General features: G+C 35.4%; 1 long non-coding RNA gene across 1 annotated transcript; it reads left to right on the forward strand.

Moving 5' to 3' along the window:
* Positions 1-6,792: 6,792 nt before the first annotated feature.
* Positions 6,793-19,122, forward strand: LOC107968065 (uncharacterized). Its single transcript, XR_001708945.3, has 3 exons — positions 6,793-7,059; positions 16,530-16,592; positions 18,758-19,122. It is a non-coding gene; the product is annotated as an uncharacterized LOC107968065 (long non-coding RNA).
* The last annotated feature ends 272 nt before the right edge of the window (positions 19,123-19,394 follow it).

Consider the following 19,394-nt stretch of genomic DNA (forward strand, 5'->3'; position numbering starts at 1 on the left):
AAATGGCCACGTACATTTCTCATTTCCACACAAGATCAGTATCCTTGCCAAACTTGTTTATTTCTTTTTTCTTATACCTAGAAGTATGCCTTGTACCACTAAGAATCAAGAATAAACACTCAGAAACTACCTTTACATATCAAAGACGAAAGGAAAATAAATGACATATGTGTTGAGCATCAGCTATGAGTCTGACAGTAAAGTAAAAAATGTATGTGTGCAACTGGATCTTAAAATAAAGATTTCACTTAGGCACTTTCTAAAATGCTATGCTGACACAAGTTTCAAAAATTTTCAGATTACTATGCAAAAAGACAGTTAGAATAATGAGCAAGAAGATTGAAAGAGAAAAACAGACAGCAAGGCAAATGCAGAGAACAAGTAAACAATGCAGGAAGCAAGCATTGAGGAAATAAAGCTCATTTCTATCTTTGACTCCCCTCTGCTCCTGTCTACTGAACATTCTGTGAACATATTCTGTACATTCATCATTTCTAATGCAGCATTTCATTTCTTCACCCAAATGATCGCTGCTCGAATTTTTCCTACCTGAAATATCATTCGGAGTATTTAAGGCTTAACTCAGTTGCCATGGCTTCTCTAAGTAGTTTCTAATCCCACCAGCATATAACCCCAAAATATAGCATTTACTTCATTTTAGACCTTGGAAAATATTATTGAATTCATATCTGCTTCCTCTACTCAATTTTAAGGTCTTTCATTATAGGTAACTACTTTATTGATCTTAGCAACTCAGTGCAAGCGAGGACAACTTGTATGTAATTTCCTATAAATAATGAAATGTAATGTACTCAAGTGGAAATAGTATGGACTTGGAAACCACAGAAAAGGGTTTTGTCTGTCTGAGGGATTTTCCACACACCTCCCAGTCAGCACGCCACACACTAGCTTTGCCACTTTTAATAAGACGCCTAAATTCCCTAAGCCTCCCTGTACGGCTTATAGATTTAGATGTCTAATGCCTCCCTCATAGAGTTTTTGTAGCAATTATATGAGGCAACATATATAAAAAACTAATGCGTTCCATATATTACAACTGCTATTACTATTAATACTTTAACTGCGATTAATATTTTAATAATTGCTTTTTTTAATGGAAATCAATTTAGTTAGAATGTTGAAAAAATATAGTCATATATATCTGTGAGCTTCTTCCTTCCACAGTTCAGTGTGCTCATTTTTCATTGATGTATAACAAATTGCCCCAAATTGAGCAGCTTAAAACAACATCCTTTCACATCTCAAAGTTCTGTACGTCGGAAGTTTTTGCAAGGCTTTGTGGTATTCTCTACTTTGTTTCCCAAACAGCTGCATCAAGGTTTCAGCCAGGATTGGGGGCTTATCCGAGGCTCAGGGTCCTCTTCCAGTTTTCTGACTGTTAAAAGAATTCAGCTCCTCACAGCTGCAGAACTCATGGAGGCTGTGTATTCAAAGGCAGCAGGGAAGCATCTCTCTAATGTCTCACCTTTTTTTAAAGTCTTACCTGGCTATGTTGACCCCATCCAAGATTATTTTCCTTTTGATTAACTCAAAATCAATTAATTAGTAGCTTTATAAAGTGAGAGATATCTCATCCATCAGTTAAGTCCATACTCAAGGGAAGGGGGACTATACAAGATGCCCAGGGATGAAAATTTGGGAGGCCATTAGAGAATCTTGCCTATTACAGTCAAGTTAGTAATAGCAAGCTAGAAAATGCACATTTGTAGTTACATATATTAGCAGTGTACCTGTGTGTGTAGATGAACGTGTGGTTATAGCAATTTCCTTGGAATATACCAAGTAAACTGTTCTAAAGATCTTAATGGAACTCTTGGATGTAAATGAGTTGGATCTCTGGAACTGAGAATCAGAAACATGTAAAAGCATATTTTATTACATTCAAAATATATAGCTATAAGTAAAGCAAGTAGTATGTGTAGGTGTCGTGCATCCTTAGGATAAAGACAAACTAATGTTCTATTTTTAAATTAATGAGCAAAGAGGAATTTGGTTTAAAAAATATTTGATGTGGTAAGAAAAAGATGTTGAGTTTGGTTGAGAAAGCTTTTGGTCTTTGAGTGGTACCTAGATAGCACAAAAATGAAAATCAATAAAAAATAGTGTTTTAAGAGAATTAAATAGAGAAATGAAGGGGGGTGGAAGTAAAGGGAGAGAGAAAGGAAGACAAAGGTGAGAATTTGAAGACAAAAAGTACCCCACACCCTTCCCTCTACTTGAAATACATTTTCTGGTGACAGCAATAAAGATAAAAAGAGATGAAAAATAAACATGAAGAAAGTGACCTAAAACCAAAATGCTAAAATATATACAATTTATATAGAAAATTATGGAGAAAAGTATTCAAAAAGAAACTATACTTCATTATGATTTAAAAACCAAATTGAAGGCTCATACTTTTTTCAACCTAAAAGCTTACATCATGAAATTTTTGCAACATTATTTTTAAACTCTAGAAACATCACACCTTGCCCAACTACTGCCTACATACTCTAGAAGAAAACATGGGATTCTTACTAACAAATGACAGACATATTTGTTTTGCATTTTAATGTGATATGCAGAAATAGATTGGAAGCAAATATTGCATTTTTTGGTATCATTTCTCAGAAAAAAACCTTGAGGAAAAATTTTTTCATAATTAGTTTTGACTTTGTATTATACCAAATGCATTCATTTTGGGGGCATGTTTCCCAAAAATCTCTGAAGTAATGATGAAACTTTAAGTCCATATAAGTATTTGTTGGCATAATTCCACTCTGAACAGCAAGCACGTATGACATGAGGGTTGCACTGTGCTGGGGCAGATATGAATGAAAAGACTAAGAATTAAATGGGAATTTAAAAAAATGCTTTTTCTTAATAAAAGGAAATGAAGCCTTTTCTGCAAATTTGCTTAGGGCTAGAGAATTTAAACTAATACCCCTGGGACATTAAATGGTAAATTAGTAGATTAATGAAGGATTATAAATATAAATATATATTTATTTTTACACATATACATATAAATATATGTATACATATATATGTATACATTGTATACAAATATATGTATACATATATACATATATATGTACATTTATATATATAACCTCTATGTCATACATATTTGCCTTTCAGAGTGGAACTATGCCAACATATACATATATGAACTTAATTATTCATCATTACTTCCGAAATTTTTGGAAAACATGTCGCCAAAATGAATGCATTTAATATACTACAAATTCAAAACTAATTATAAAAAAAGTCCTCAAGGTTTTCTTCTGAGAAATGATACCAAATATGTAATATTTGCCTCATATACATATACAGATTATATATGACTATATATGATATATATACATACAGATTATACATGATATATATATTTACATGATAAAAAACTAGTTGTTGCAGGAAACCATATACATCTCTTTAGAGTACTTTAGACATTTACTTATCTTGAAAGAGAAGATAGAACTCCATTGTTAAAGATAAAGTTTCACTTTTCTTGGGATTTTATGGTGTTTATGTACATAGATGCAAGAACATCTTTCTCTGGGTGGAGATTTACTCAAAAGGAATATTTACAGAGAATGAATTAAGCTACCACTTTATTAATAGCTTTTACATACTCTGTATAACAACAAATTCAGAAAAAGTCTGACCGGAGCTCCTGAGTTATGATCAAAAGTTGAATGGGACTCCTAATCAGCAAAATGTCCCCTATCTCTCAGCAGTATTTTGGGACACCTGTGATCAGACAACTAATGGCTACAGATAGTGTAATCTACAAAGAAGGCCCTGACTTGAATAGACCCACATGCCAGCAAAATTAGAAAAATGGGAGAAAGAAACTTGACCCTGAAAATCCAAACTGCCCAATGAATGAAGCTTTTCATAGGTCTGTTTTCTATATAGAGGAATGGAGCTCTAGAAAAAGAATAAATTCTTGACTTTAAAGGATTAAAAAAAATCCTCTTTAGTAAAATTTAGCTCAAGAAGCAGAGAAGGCTTTGCAAACAGTTTTAAGATATTGTACAAGATGCCCTGAGTTTGGTTGCATGACTCAGTATTTGCAATGATGCTAAAGGTATCTATATTAGACAGAGAAGCTATATAAGGTCTCTGGAAAGCTCCAATTTGAGGTTGCAACTCATGCCAGTGTACTGTAGCAAGGCCGTGTCTTCAGTCACAGATAATTATTCTTTGTGTTTAAAATAGTTCCTGCTGTGTGAATAAATTCCTGATCACGAAAAAGCAAGTGACTATGTAATCAGACTATTGGCTGCAACCCTGCCCAACACCAGATATTGGGCAATGACTTGACTATCCCCATCATTATCTTGGTATTATAACATTACCAAATCATAAGGTAAGGTGGCCATAGAGGTAATCCATTGTGCAATTAAAATGATACTTTCTGGAACTGGCCAGAGAACATCTAGAGGGCACAAGTAAGTTACATAAGCAGGTAGCCCAGTATTGTTGAACAAAGTCTCTTTCTCAGCTCATATCTCTGGCCTTATGGCTGACAGAAGCTTAGTTCACAAATGGGTTGGCCTGATAAATTAATACAAGCTGAAAATGTAAAACCACGTCAAGACAGAACAATGAGGAGTTTATTTGTTTGCTAGGGCTCTTGTAAAAATGTACCATAGTCTGGGTGGTTTGAAACAGCAGAAATTTATTTTCTCACTGTTCTGGAAGCCAGATCTCTGAAATCAAGTAGTCAGCAGGGCCATTCTCCCTCTGAAATCTGTAGAAAACAAGTGTTCCTTGCCTCATCCTGGCCTCTGGAGGCTGTCAGAAATCCTTGGCATGTCTTGTCTTACAGCTACATTGCTCCAATCTCTGCCTCTGTTGTCACATGGCGTTATACCTGTGTGTGTCTCCATATCCAACCCTTTCTTTCCTTTCTTTTATAAAGACACCAGTTACTGGATTAGGGTCACATTCACAGGTCCCAAGAGTTACAACTTCAACATATATAGGTTGGTGCAAAAGTAATTGTGGTTTTCGTCATTGAAAGTAATTGAAAAAACTGCAATAACTTTTGCACCAAGCTAATAATTTGGGGAGACACAATTCAACACACAACAAGAAGTGACACTAAAGGCTGGTGTCAAGGGGAATCCTCATTGTGAGCAGACCTTGGAGGAGTAACTTGGTCACTCAATTGTCTAGCCAATTGGTGAGGGCCTTGAAAGGAATGAGATGAGGAATTTACAATCAAAGAGGCCTGGAGGAGCGGTACTCAGATTTATGCTGGTTAAGATTTTTGTGCCTCAAGTCTGGAAGCAGTGGCTTATGCCTGTAATCCTAACACATTGGGAGGCCAAGGGGGGGCGGATCACCTGAGGTCACAAGTTCAAGACAAGCCTGGCCAACATGGCAAGACCCTGTCTCTACTAAAAACACAAAAATTAGCCAGATGTGGTGGCACATGCCTGTATTCACAGCTATATGGGAGGCTGATGCAGGAGAATTGCTCGAACCTAGGAGGCAGAGGTTGCAGTGAGCCGAGATTGCGCCACTGCACACCAGCCTAGGCATTAGAGCAAGACTCCATCTCAAAAAAAAAAAAAAAAGATTTTTGTGCCTCAGGTTAATGACCACTACAGTTTATACATCACACAGGACACATTCAAAAACCATATAGACTGGCAGGGCGTGGTGGCTCATGCCTGTAATCACAGCACTTTGGGAGACTGAGGTGGGTGGATCACCTGAGGTCAGGAGTATGAGACCAGCCTGGCCAACATGGTGAAACCCCGTCTCTACTAAAAATACAAAAATTAGCCAGGTGTGGTGGCAAGCACCTGTAAATCCAGCTACTTGGGAGGGAGGCTGAGGCAGGAGAATCACTTGAACTCGGGAGGCGGAGGTTGCAGTGAGCCGAGATCACACCATTGCACTCCATCCTGGGGAACAAGAGCAAGATTTCATCTAAAAAAACACACACACACAAAACACCATATAGACAGGATGGCCCATTAAGTGGGCATCAGCCATCTTATGTTCTTGACTACCAGTGTTTGTGGAAGAAGCCATGAATACAGTAAGTGTGACAGTAGAAAGAAAAGCTATGCATGGGTCCAGTGGTTTAAGCTTCTTTTCGGAAAACAAGATCTATCTTCCACTCATGTTTGAAAGTCTGAAGTTTACAAAACAGATATCAATGCTGAGCCCATGAAATGGTGCTAATGGCTCCAAGGAGACTAATTCAGTCGCTCATGAGAAGGTAATTATTTCCAGTCCTTGTATCCTGGAGGGAAGCATTTCATCCAAAACAGAATTAGCTCTTACTTTATTACTGATTTTCCTTCCCTGCCTATAGTTTTACTGACAACACCAACATCTAAGATTTATAACATGTGACAACATTTCAGTTTAAAAGATCCATTTTATATAAAAGACAGGGTGACAATGAGAACATGATTATGAGATCCACTGATTCTATCCCAGGTCATATTATCCAGAATTACCAGGCTAATGGTATAATGGGACGTCTTATTAAAGACTCAACTATGGTACCATGTCCAACACTCCTCAGGGTTGCAGTGTTGTCTGCAAGAATACAGTGTATGCATTGAAATGATTTCTTGAAATATGAAATTTGAATCGAATGGTAGAACATACAAGTTCATTGATGAAAGAAGAATGGCCTTTCTCACCACCACTGCCAGTCACTTGTGAGGAATTTATGCTTCCTTCCTCTGAAATCTTAGGCTCTGATGGATTAGATGTCTTGGTTTCTGAGGCATGAGAGGTGAGCACATTTGTAGTAGGGAATACAGTAGAACAGGGTTCTCTATTACATAATGGTGGCAGGGAATATGTGTTGACATCGGAACATCCTCTTGGGCCTCTGGTGGTCTTCCATGCCTAGCATCATAGGGAAAAAACAGCTGGAGCAATTGAAGTTAGGGTTAAGGATCTCAAGGGCTTGGACTTCTCAGAGATCAAGATCTGGATCACTCCATCCGGCAAGCAACGAAGACCAGATGAAATGCTGCTTGAAGGGCTGGCATATCTAGAATTGGTGGTAGAAATGTGAGTTGAAAAATGTCACTAACAACCTGGGGGCTAGTTGGAGTAAAGATGATTGTAGCTTCTGTAGCTTATTTCGCTGACCGCTGCATATTACGTCATTTGTAGAGACCATGAAGACTAAGTAACTGAGAAGATTTAATGGAGGGTGCATATGGATTGAGTTCAGGGTGCGCTTTTCATCCCTTTGTTACTAATATCCCAGCTGTCCATCCTCCATCCCTCCCCCATGATTTCCGCCAAGGACAAAGCAGGAAGGGCCCACAGAAAGTGCAACTCAAAAAGACAGGAATAAACACTCTGAAGAAGCAATTTTTGATCAATTGAAGTGAAAGCTAATGGATAAATTATTGGATTGGACAATCTTGAAAAGCATCCTATATGCTTCCTAGAAGCATCTGTTGCTCATAACAATAAACTAAAAAATGCACGTTGGTATTGTTGTTTCCTTCCTCCCTGCCTCACTCTCCCTAGTTCTTCCCTCCTGCACCCTGGCATCCCTTCTCAAACTATTTGCACACAATGCCTCATCTCAAGTCTATGTTTGAGGAAATTCAAGCTAAGACAAGAAACTTTATCCTCTGCCCCCCACCTCATATTTAGTATTGTTTAAATCATTACAACAGTAATATATTTGTTTCTAACAACTGATTTTTAAAAGTAGCAAACAACCAAAGCAGACCGTGTCCCATAGCATAGACTATTACACATAGATTAGCATGCTTTGGTTATTTTCAGCACTTTTTTCCCTTACGGCCTCAATGTCAATTAATAAGACAAAGAGTTGCATATGTTTAATTTTAAAGTACTCAAGAAGGATCGATAAACTGTCCTTTTTAATACAATGGGGGGGTCACTTGAAAGACGAATATCTGTTACTGAGGAATACTTTGAAGTCGGTTCTCTGCTCTCTTTCATGAAAAGAGACAGCAAGAAAATCTGAGAAAGTAAGTAGGTTATCTGAGGTACCTCCAGAGGATTATGAACAATATCCTGCTTGTTACTTATAGAGATCTCTTCATTCATCCAAACCACTAATATTTTGATCATCTGCTAGGTTCCAGGAAGTTTTCTGGATGTTTAGAGTACAGCAGTGAATAAGATAATGAGCCTCTGACTTCTTGCAACTTATATTCTGTTTGGTAAATTGAACAAAATAATAAGCGTGTATGTCATGTAATGATGCATGCTAAGAAGAAAATGATTAGAAAGGTAAAGGGAGATAAAAGGGATAAAAAAAGGGCTGAGGACTGGCATCTAAACAAGGGAATAAAAAAAGGCATTCTTAAGAAGATGACATTTCAACAGCATCCTGAAGGAACTGAGGAAGTGAACCATCAACTATTTGGGGATGAGTTTTCAAGACAGAAAGAATAAAAAGGCAAAGGATCTGAGGCAGGAACATGCAGAGCACACAAGGAAAGAGTGCAGAGGCCAGGGCAGGGTGCAAAGGGGAGGTGGGAAAGAGAGGCCAGATTGCCGAGGGCCATGTAGGCCACTGTAAGAACTTTGCTTTTTTTTTTTTTTTTTTTTTAGAAAGATGGAAATGCCCACGAGTGTTTTATGTGCAGGGAAACCTTGACATAAAAAGAAGACGCAAATCAGAAGTTTGATGGGATCCTAATCAAGTAGTGTGGTAACAATAGGGTCTCAGGATTCCATTAACTTTCAAAGCACACAAAATTAATTGGAAATTTAAACATTAAGTAAAACTATTTAAACTCCACTTTAACTCTGTAGTAATGTGAACTCAGTTTTTAGGCCACTCTTCCTCTCTCTTCTACTCTCTCAATATCTGAGATTGTTGACTGCTAAAATATCACTAATTTTACTATAATCTGCTACCATAGAACATTTGCCAGACAAAGTTGTGATTGCCTGTCTCTAAAAGCTTCACAGACAGAATGCAGAAGCCATGGATAACGCTGAGCCTCGGACCTAAGGGATTCCCCTTGGTTAATTGAAAAGTTTATTTTTTTGTCTCTTTTTATAACGCTGTGTCATCTAGGGGTCCCCAGTCCAATGGCTTGTGTTCTGTTGCTTAGTTCCTCATGTCTACTGAACAGCTGCTAAATGTGGCAGCCTGGTGTCAGAGACCACAAGTCACGTTTCCAGCACACGTTCTCACATTACCATCATTATTTCACATTTTAAAAGGATATCAACTGAAAATGAGGTGCCAATCTACAAAAGCCATTATAAAGCCCATTTATTTATATAGATAGAAGGATAAAAACATATAAAACTTAATGCTTAGGCAACTTTTATTTTATATAAAAATAAAAAGTTACTTAACACTAGAATTATTTGTTGGCTGAAATATCTCAAAGGGGTACCCTGACATATATTTTATATTTATGACTTACATATTTCAAAGGAAACACATGATTCTTTTTTAGTTGACTAACCTGAGGTTTATCGTATACCTTATATACCTACGCCCTTGATTTTATTTTCTCAAATGAGCAGAGATTTGAAAATGGCTCTCATGAAATTCAATTACCATTTCTTAATGTGCCAGGGCTTCCAAAGAATATAATTATGCTGATTCCTCAGAGATTATCCCAATGATCAATGGAAAGTGTTTGCAGGGTAGAAAACATGTTGCCTAATCTGCTCTCAAAAACAAATTTATCTACCAAAGGTGGTCTTTATAGTAAACCGATGAGCAATTTTATTTCCACCACCCAGCGCCAAGAATTGCACTGGTTTCCCAACTTTGCGCTTCTGCCATATGAGAGCACAGCCAGGAGAGACAGAAGAAATGGGTAAAAATGGCAGCTTGAAACTGTGTACACCAGCAGGTGTCTTGTCACAGCCTCTGTGCCATAGTATATCTGAGTTTCCTAAGCAACTATGCTCCCTAGGAAACTGGTTAAACTGCTTCTGTAGAAACTATTTACTGAGCAATTCCTCCTTCAAACCAGCTTTATGTAGAGAGTGCAAGAACGTGATGGGAGAATATTTTCCACTTCCTCAGTTCCATAGATCTTCTTGTGGAGTATTGTAGAACTATACTGAATAAATGTGAAACCATATTTGTCATGGTCTTTTATTAATTTTCTGCTTATTTCATTGCATATAATACAGAGAAAGCAATGCTGTAGAATATCGTTCTTCGTTTGGTAGTTTTGGAGAGCTAGAGAAATTACCCAATTTGCTTATGGAACTAATTTGAGCTATTCCTCTCCCAAACAAGGCACATAAATGACATACACTGTAACTTGGGCTCCATAGAACATTGCATTGACCTGTCTTATAATGAGTTACATCTTATCATTACTAAATTGAGCCATATTTATGCACTACCATGAGAAACATGGAGTTACATTTTTAATACAGGGAAAAATGCATATATTAATTAAAATACGTACCTTTTTGTGATCTCCATGTTTTATTCACATGTTTATGAAAGTTAATTCTTATTACTGCTTTCATTTATTAATCCAAGCTTTAAATATCCTGTACATTTCCCTGTTTTATTAACTTTAAGACAAGATTTGCAGTTTAGAAATAAAAATTGTCTGGGACCAAAATGTGTGTGAGTTGACAAAAGATAGAAAAGAGAGTTATAAAAAAATCTTTATCTGTAAAGTTCTTGATTCACATTATGGTGTTTTTTTTTTTTATTTTATTTATTTATTTTTTTGAGATGGAGTTTCTCTCTGTCACCCAGGCTGCAGAGCAGTGGCACAATCTCGGCTCACTGCAAGCTCTGCCTCCCGGGTTCACGCCATTCTCCTGCCTCAACCTCCAAGTTGCTGGGACTACAAGCGCCTGCCACCACGCCTGGCTAATTTTCTGTATTTTTAGTAGAGAGGGGGTTTCACCATGCTAGCCAGGATGGTCTCGATCTCCTGACCTTAGGTGATCCGCCTGCCTCAGCCTCCCAAAGTGCTGGGATTACAGGCGTGAGCCACCGCACCCGACCTATCGTGCTTATTACAGTAGAAAATAATGCATTTGTTTTCCCATCTATTTTATCCATTAGAATACAAGTCTCATAAGAGCAAGTATAGTTTTCATTTTTAAACCCTAGCTCAGAGAATGGTCATGAATGTTTAGCAGATTAAAAAAAACTAGTACAAGATAGAGTGAACTGAACACCCCACAAAATACCTGGAAAAGCTGGATCTGCTCAGTTTTTCACAACAAAACATGTATTGCTTTTCTCTGCTTTATTTTCAAATTGCATATATTAATATGTTAAAGAAAGTAAACTTAAGTTCTTATCACCCTAAATTAAGTACTATTCATAGACTATAATTGTCTGTTTCTCTTTCTATAGATATATATGCATGTATACTACACACACGCTTTTACTTATATAAAATAACGTGATATTACTTTTAAAATATACATATTTGTCTTGTTTTCTTGGCCTTATACCACTCCTGCTCTAAGCCTTTCATTTTTTATCACTGTAAAATTAGTTTAGTAGAAATTCTTATGTATTGTAAGTTTTAGCATTAGAAATACTAAGGCAAATTTTTTAACTCTTGATGCTGTTTATATCTCTTGCCATATTTTGGATACCTTTTACATATTCAAATATTTCCATATTTTCTTATATAATTTTCAACATTTCAGTATTTTTTTAATCCTCAATCTCTAGATTATAAAGTTAAGCTTTTATATTATATTTTCACATTTTTATTTGCTTTATTTTCTACATTTATGTCACTAGGGATGATAGAATTTATTTTTGTTCATAATGTAAAATCAAAGTTCAAATTTATTTCCTTCCAGAGTGAGCTGGATGGAGGCTTTCCCCATTCCAACGTATACATAGAAAACAGAGCACTAATTAGCCAGAGAGGATCCCTTTAATCTTAGAAATCGGCTGTTACTCATTATTGAGTGTCCAGAGCACACCAACACCTAAATTACATAACAATATTTTTAATAATAATTTTTTTGTTAATCTTTTTAAGAGACTTCACATTTTCTTGCTTTATTGAATAATGTTGAGTTACATTCCTTGCTGAGGACTATTACTGCCTTCCTCTTACTCCTTGCAATAGACTTGAAGCTCTTTACCATTCCTACCTTAAATCATTCTCTTATTTTAATGTGGTGGAAATACAGGCTGACTTCCTTCTAGCTAACACTCCACAACCTTTATCAGTGTCTCCACCAAAAGAAATCTATATATTGAAATTCCACAAATGTGCATTTCCAAGCTTTGTTTCTTTTCTCTCTGTGCTCTCTTGATAGGTGGCTCTATTATGAGTTGAATTGTGTCTCACAGAAAAGAATGTTGAAGCCCTGACTCTCAGTACCTCAGAATGTGGCCTTATTTGGAAATAAAATCGTGTACCACATAACAACATTTTGGTCAATGACAGATCTCATATAGAACAGTGGTCCATTAAGATTATAATACCATGTTTTTACTGTATGTTTCCTATGTTTAGAGACACAAATACCATTGTGTTACAATTGCTTACAGAATTCAGCACAATAACATGCTGTACAAGTTTGTAGCCTGGGAGCAATAGGCTATACCATACAGCCTAGGTGTGCAGTAGACTATACCATCTATGTACGTAGACTCTACATAGACGTTATCGTCTACTATACTGTAGAAGAGCCAATTCACTCTTCTGCTTACTCACTACCATCTATCCACACTGCTCATCTTTCACATATTGGAGTATTTGATTCTGTTTGTTTATGCTGTTCTCTTGAGTGAATCATTCTCCCCCATACCCACAATCATTCTTTTTCATGGATGTCTTGTCATCATTATTCAAGTATCAATTTAAGTGCTACTTTCTTAGAGAAGCCTTCTTTAACTACCCTATCTAATGCTGTTACTGTATACTAAACTTTACATGTTCACACAATGACAAAAATCACCTAATACTGTATTTCTAAGAATGTATCCCTATCACTAAATGAAACATTACTGTAGTGTCACTGCCGATGTTAATAATTAAGATGGGGTCATACTGGAGTAAGGTGGGCTCTTAATCCAATATTAGTGCTGTCCTCACAAGAAAAGGAAAGAGACACACACACACAGAGCAGAATGTCACATGAAGACACAGAAACACACAGACCATGTAAGAATGGAGGAATAAATTGTAGTTAAGCTGCCACAAACCAAGGGACATCTAGTGCTACCAGAAGCTGGAAGAAAGACTTTCTACTTGAGGCTTCAGAGGAAGCACGGCCTTGCCAATTCCTTGAATTTGGACATGTAGCCTCCAAAGATGGGAGGGAACAAATTTCTGTTTCTTTAGAGTCCCCTAGTTTATAGTAATTTATTATGGCAGCCCAAGAAAGCTAACAGAGTAACATTTCCTTCCCAAGACTGCATTCCAATTAAATGCATATCATCAATGTAAGTCTCCCTTTTAATGTATAGACAATCCAAGAAACAAAAAAACTATGTTAAAATTTGACATACTCAACAATAAATTTTTAATTTTCCCTGTTCAACTTGCCTCTCTCCCAACCAGGCATCCTCATTTTAGTGAATGGCTTTGCTGAGTTACACAAGCTACATACTGAAGAATTTACTCTTTCTTCTTAAAAAAACACCCATATCATTTATCACTAATCCTGCCAAAGTGCCTCTAAAATGGATCTTGCATTCTTCACAGTTTCCTCTCTGCTTTACTAGTCCTGGCCACCGATACCAACCTGGATGAGTTGAATAGGCCACTAATTAGTCTCTCCCTTTCATTCTTGCTCACTTTCCGTACAAAACTTATTGATATTTAAAATGAATATAAAATAGATCTTATAACTCCTTTTCCTAGCATTTCAGTTGTTCTCCATTGCACTTAGACTAGAATTCAAATGCTTTAATTTAGATTGCAAGACTTGCCTGATATGTTGCCTATGCCTATTTCTGCAACTTCAAGTCAATTCACTCTTCTTCTTACAACCATCTATCCACACTGCTCATCTTTCACTTATTGGAGTATTTGATTCTGTTTGTTTATGTTGTCCTCTTGCGTGAATCATTCTCCCCCATACCCACATTCTTTTTTATGGATGTCTATTCATCATTATTCAAGTATCAATTTAAGTGCTACTTTCTTAGAGAAGCCTTCTTTACCCTATCTAATGCTGTTACTGTATTTGCTATTACTATTAATCTATTTCAAAATATTTGGCCATTGGCTCTGTCGTACTTACCATAATATTATATAATTTACAATGTACAAAATTGTAGAGTTTTTTGTATGCAAATTTGATAGCTGTCTGCCTCCCACTTTAGACTCTAAATTCTGTGAAGAACAGAGTCACAACTATTGCATTTGCCACTGTATCTTGCATCTTAGTATAAGGCCTAGTAATAAAATAGCTATCATCAATGAAGAAGGAAAGGAAGGAAGGAAAGAAGGAAGGGAAAAGGCACTGAGGGAGAAAGGAAGGAAGGAATGACATAAACAAGAGATGATATCCTACAATGGAGTGGCTCTCATCTAACACGCTAAACAACTGGATAGAGAGACTCATCTATTATCAACTGTTCCTTGTCTCTGTTGACATGTGTCCAGCTATTGGAATCTATGACATTGTTTTAAGTAGCCAAAGAGTGACTTTAGCTTCTAATGGTATACATTTAGCTAGTGTTTCTATTTTCTCTAAATTTTAGATGGACAATTGTGTTTTTTAAACGTTAAGCTTAAAGAAAATGTGATTTCTTCTCCATCAAGATATTACTATCATTATCTGCATTCAGTCATGTATTTATAGACTGTGCATTATCATTTGATATTTATTCTAAGAAAAACACTAAGGTACATTCAAATATGTATTATATATTAAAACGTTGTTTATATTTATTTATTTATTTTTATATTTTATTCATTTTTTTGAGACAGGGTCTTCCTCTGTTGACCTGGTTGGAGTGCAGTGGCATGATCACGGCTCACTGCAGCCTTGACCCCCTAAATGACTTAATATCTCAGCTGAAACTGTAGATTTTGAAAAAGAAGGTATTCAGTTATTATTGAATGTGACTAAAGCAGGATGGAAGAAGTTATCTGATTTTTCAATAATATGATTGTCCAGTTAATTTTTTTCTAACTTTAAGGAATTCTGGAAATATTAAATATTCACATTACATAGTTTGAAGAGGAGTGATATAAATTGTTATCTCCAATTTTTTTCTCCTGCTTCAACTTACTGGTTCTATTTCTAAGATGCAAAACAAAGTAATGGAGGAAAGAAGAGCATACAAAGAAAATATTTTGGAAGTATTTCTTCAGGGTGCTTAGGTAGCTTTCACTTAGGAATGTTCAGAAAGTATATGCCATGCTCTCAGAACATCTCCATGAACTCAGGCAGCAGAAAGAAGCAACATGATGAGTTTCCAGTGTCAGTCATGAGCATTTACCAGAAAGCCTTAATAAACGGAAGAGCTTTGCAGTGCCTGCAAATCATATTTATAAGCCAATATAAACTTTCTCCAATAATATAAAGGAAAACCAAAGAAAATTGAAAGAGAAATTCAGTGGCCTAACTTGTGGAATCTGACCACATAATTATTAAAGACCATGGACACTGCATTTTTATGTTTTACTTTTTGGAAAAGACAGCTTGAGTTAATCCAATAGTCCCCCAAACTCTATTGAATGTGATTACAGCATAAGGTTTATATGAAATAGCTACTAGTGAAAGAACAAAAAATTTGAAAAGTGGATAAAACTAGGCCTACACTGTTACTCTGTGATTTATTAGTGCTTCATTCCATTGAGGGTATAATTTTTCTGTCTACATTTAATAGTTTCTACTATTTTTCTACAATCAGAAAAAAATAACTAAAACCGCATATCTCACTGGTCCATAATGAATGCAGATTTAATGTTAGACAATGTCAATGAGTGGGAAAATGCAATTATTCTCATGGCAGCAACTCTTAATTTAGGTTATCTCCCAACAAGCTGTTGGCTATTTCAAAAAATTAAAATACTCAATCCAAAACCATCTTGAGATATGTATGGTAATGCTAGACTTTTTCTCATAGCCTTGTATTTAGAACTTAACATTTCTTAAAATTCTTGTTTCTTAGCAAATTGGCAGAGTTGCTGGCTTGAAGAAAATTGTTAAATTTCTGAAAAGACCATGTGTATTTTATTTTAATGTTCATCATATGTATCTTTTCCAGGAAAAGTAGTTAAAATTTGGCTTCTATATTCATATAGATGAAGGCAGCTTAGAGGCAATTTAGCTCATTCTTCTGTGTTAAGCAGTGACTATTTCCTCTGAGCAATATCAGTCTGATAAAAATCAATTCTGCTTTTCACAGACTTCTATAACAAGTTACTGCAAGAACCTTTTCATCGAATAACAGTGTGCAAATTTCTTCATTGTATTTAATTTTTTTTTCAGTTTATCTCACCATCATAAAGGCGAAAGAAATTTCAGGGATAATTTATCCACCCCAGTGTTTTTCTATAAAAAAGTAACTGAATCTTTTAGATAGCTTGTTGTCTCTTCTATTTTTAAAGATCTTTGCTTAAAAGTTTGCTCAAGAAACACCATGCATATTTGACATCATAAGGAAAGAAATGGTAAGAATTTTCAGACAAAGATTCTAAAGTTATAAAAGACTGGGCTACAACTGTTTTCTAAATTTGTAGTCTTGGATAAGTTATTTCAATTCTGATGCTATATTTTCTCATCTGTAAAATAACAATGATAGTACACCCTCATGTTTGTTAAAATAATTAATTGCTATAATTCAAGTGGAGTTCATATTTATTTATAATAGGAACATTCCTTTCCTGACAAAGGTTGTACTAAATTTAACTTTCTATAAAGGTAAAGTCAATATTTCATATAGGTAAGCTGGGAATTCATTTATGAGTTATGGTTTAGCAAAAAATACTATAAATTAAAGGTAAAAGTATGTTAAATTATAATTACCACATCATACTCCAATAAGGGTTATGATTAGTTTGATCCAGGTTAAAAACTATTTTTATGGAATATTAATCCAAATGCTCATTTCAGGCAAGCACCTTGTCCACAAAAAATTCTGACAATGACTTTTCAAACTTTGTAAAAAATTTCTAAGAATGAAGACACTGCTATCTTTATAAACACTAGTCTGTCTTCAAATAACTATAAAGAAGTTTATGCCAACATTTCATTGTAATTCCCTCCTGTAATTTCTACCCATTTGTATCGATTATAATCCTTAGATATTAATCCCTCAATCTCATGATAGTTATTCTAATATTTAATGATATCAAGCTCCATTCTCTACTATTGTTTCCCTTCAAATTAAATCTCCCTTCAGTCATTGTTTACCTCACATAATTAAAATTCAAATTATCTCATAACCACATTAATCCTTGATAAATGTAATCTATTTAGTCCACCAAACACTTGAGTTAGCAGCTAGGTATTGTTCTTTCCTTCTTTGATCCCCTTCCCTTCCTTAAAGGCAAGGCTCTAGCCCTATGTATATATTATGTTCTATCTTGCAAGTTTTGATTATAAACCAATCTGCGTTCCTATATTCGCTAATGGCAGACATAAAGTATGATATGTCCTAAGGTAATTTACTTTCTAAGGAGAATCTTGATATGCAAAACACATTAAAGTACAAAGTAAACTCTAATGGTGGGGTGAAGTTTTATGATGTGATCATAATTTAGAAAGAGACTCAGTTCAGGGCTATATCAAATGACAACACAGAGAAAGTTCCTCATTCTAACTACTCACAAAGGGTCATATTCTTTTAAAGATACATTGAGACAGACTATCAAGATTTCTCTAATTATCCATAGGGATTTTGCTACAGACACCAAAGCCCATGGCCATTTTAGTCAGAGAATATTAGGACAGCATGGCATCTTTGTGATTATTTACCACTCTTTTTTGTTTTGTTTTGTTTTGTTTTGTTTTTGTTTTTGTTTTTGTTTTGAGACGGAGTCTTGCTCTGTCGCCCAGGCTGGAGTGCAGTGGCGCGATCTCAGCTCACTGCAAGCTCCACCTCCCTTACCATTCCAGTTGGCTGAAGTAATGCCCAGAAAACTTTAGAAATTTGTACAAGTTCATACACTTAGTTCACTTAGAAGATGTGCCTTACTTAAATCCAGGCATCCTGAGACTTAGGCCCATTTTAGTTCTATTAACTTCATGAAACCACCATCAGTTGACGTTTGTGGGGATGAGGTGGTATTTTAGACAATAGCAAAACTATCCTGGAGTTGGCAAATTGTCGATACAAATAATCACTTATGGATGAGAAAGGATAATTTTATTTCCATTTATATTTAAAGAGATACATTAGTAGAACTTTATGTTTGCTATAGAGTATATAATTTGCTAATGATGATATTAGAATCATCTAAGTTGTCTTTGACACGTGTTTGTGCTCTTTTTGAGAGTTAATTTCTGTGCAATCACAAATTTAATTGGAATTTACAATTAATAGGTAGACTTCTGCCTTTGTGAGCCATTCAAATTCAATAGTGTCTAATGACTATTTGATTGTCATCATCAATACAATATGTATTGTCAAGCATATACCTATATCATGCAGTCATTTTAAAAATTAACACTATATTTTATGCCAAAGGGTTAATCATTGAGAATTGAGAATAGTTGTTCAGGCAACTGTGATATGTGTTGTTTGATGTGTGAGTTGCTGTGATTAAAACAATGGCCTTCAGTTTGCAGTGCCATCAGCCTGGTACATGTCACTAATACTGAATTCATTTTTTAGAGCAGAACCATACATCCAACTTACATTGCAATTACGGCAGAGGAAGAGAGATGGAGAAGTTAAAATGAAACATTTCAAGGATGAATGGGCACTGAAAATTGGTAAAGTGGCAGAAAAGTCCAAGCTTGAAGAATGAAAAAGTAAATGTATGGAGAAAAAGGAGTTTGGAAAACAGGAAAAAAAAAAAGATATTTTGCAGAAACATCTGTTTGCTGTTGCTAAAAATTTTAGCATTTAAATGTTCTCATTTGGGCTCTGAAGTTAGCACTTCCTTGAAGTAGTTCACACCTTTGCTATTGCTCCTGTTCAGCTACAGATCATTTTATGCAAGGCTGATTTTAACAAGAAAATGGTGCATTAATTTACAATGTGTTGAGTGTTTTAAAAGTGGCAAAATCTAGGCTTTTGTAAAATTTTAGAATCTGGAAAAAATAGAAATACTTATATAAAGCTCTTCAAAATACCAGAATGGCTTTATGCACAATTACATGCTGATTAAGAAAATCAGAAAATTCGGTAATAAAAAAAGAAGTACATCTACCTCTAAGCCAATGGGTTTCCTATGACTCTCTAGAGTTTCTATTTAGTAGTGAGGCACATATAAACTTAGACACTATTGAAATATAATTTTTATTAT

This window comes from Pan troglodytes, chromosome 14 (genome assembly GCF_028858775.2).
Source record: "Pan troglodytes isolate AG18354 chromosome 14, NHGRI_mPanTro3-v2.0_pri, whole genome shotgun sequence".
NCBI lineage: Eukaryota > Metazoa > Chordata > Mammalia > Primates > Hominidae > Pan > Pan troglodytes.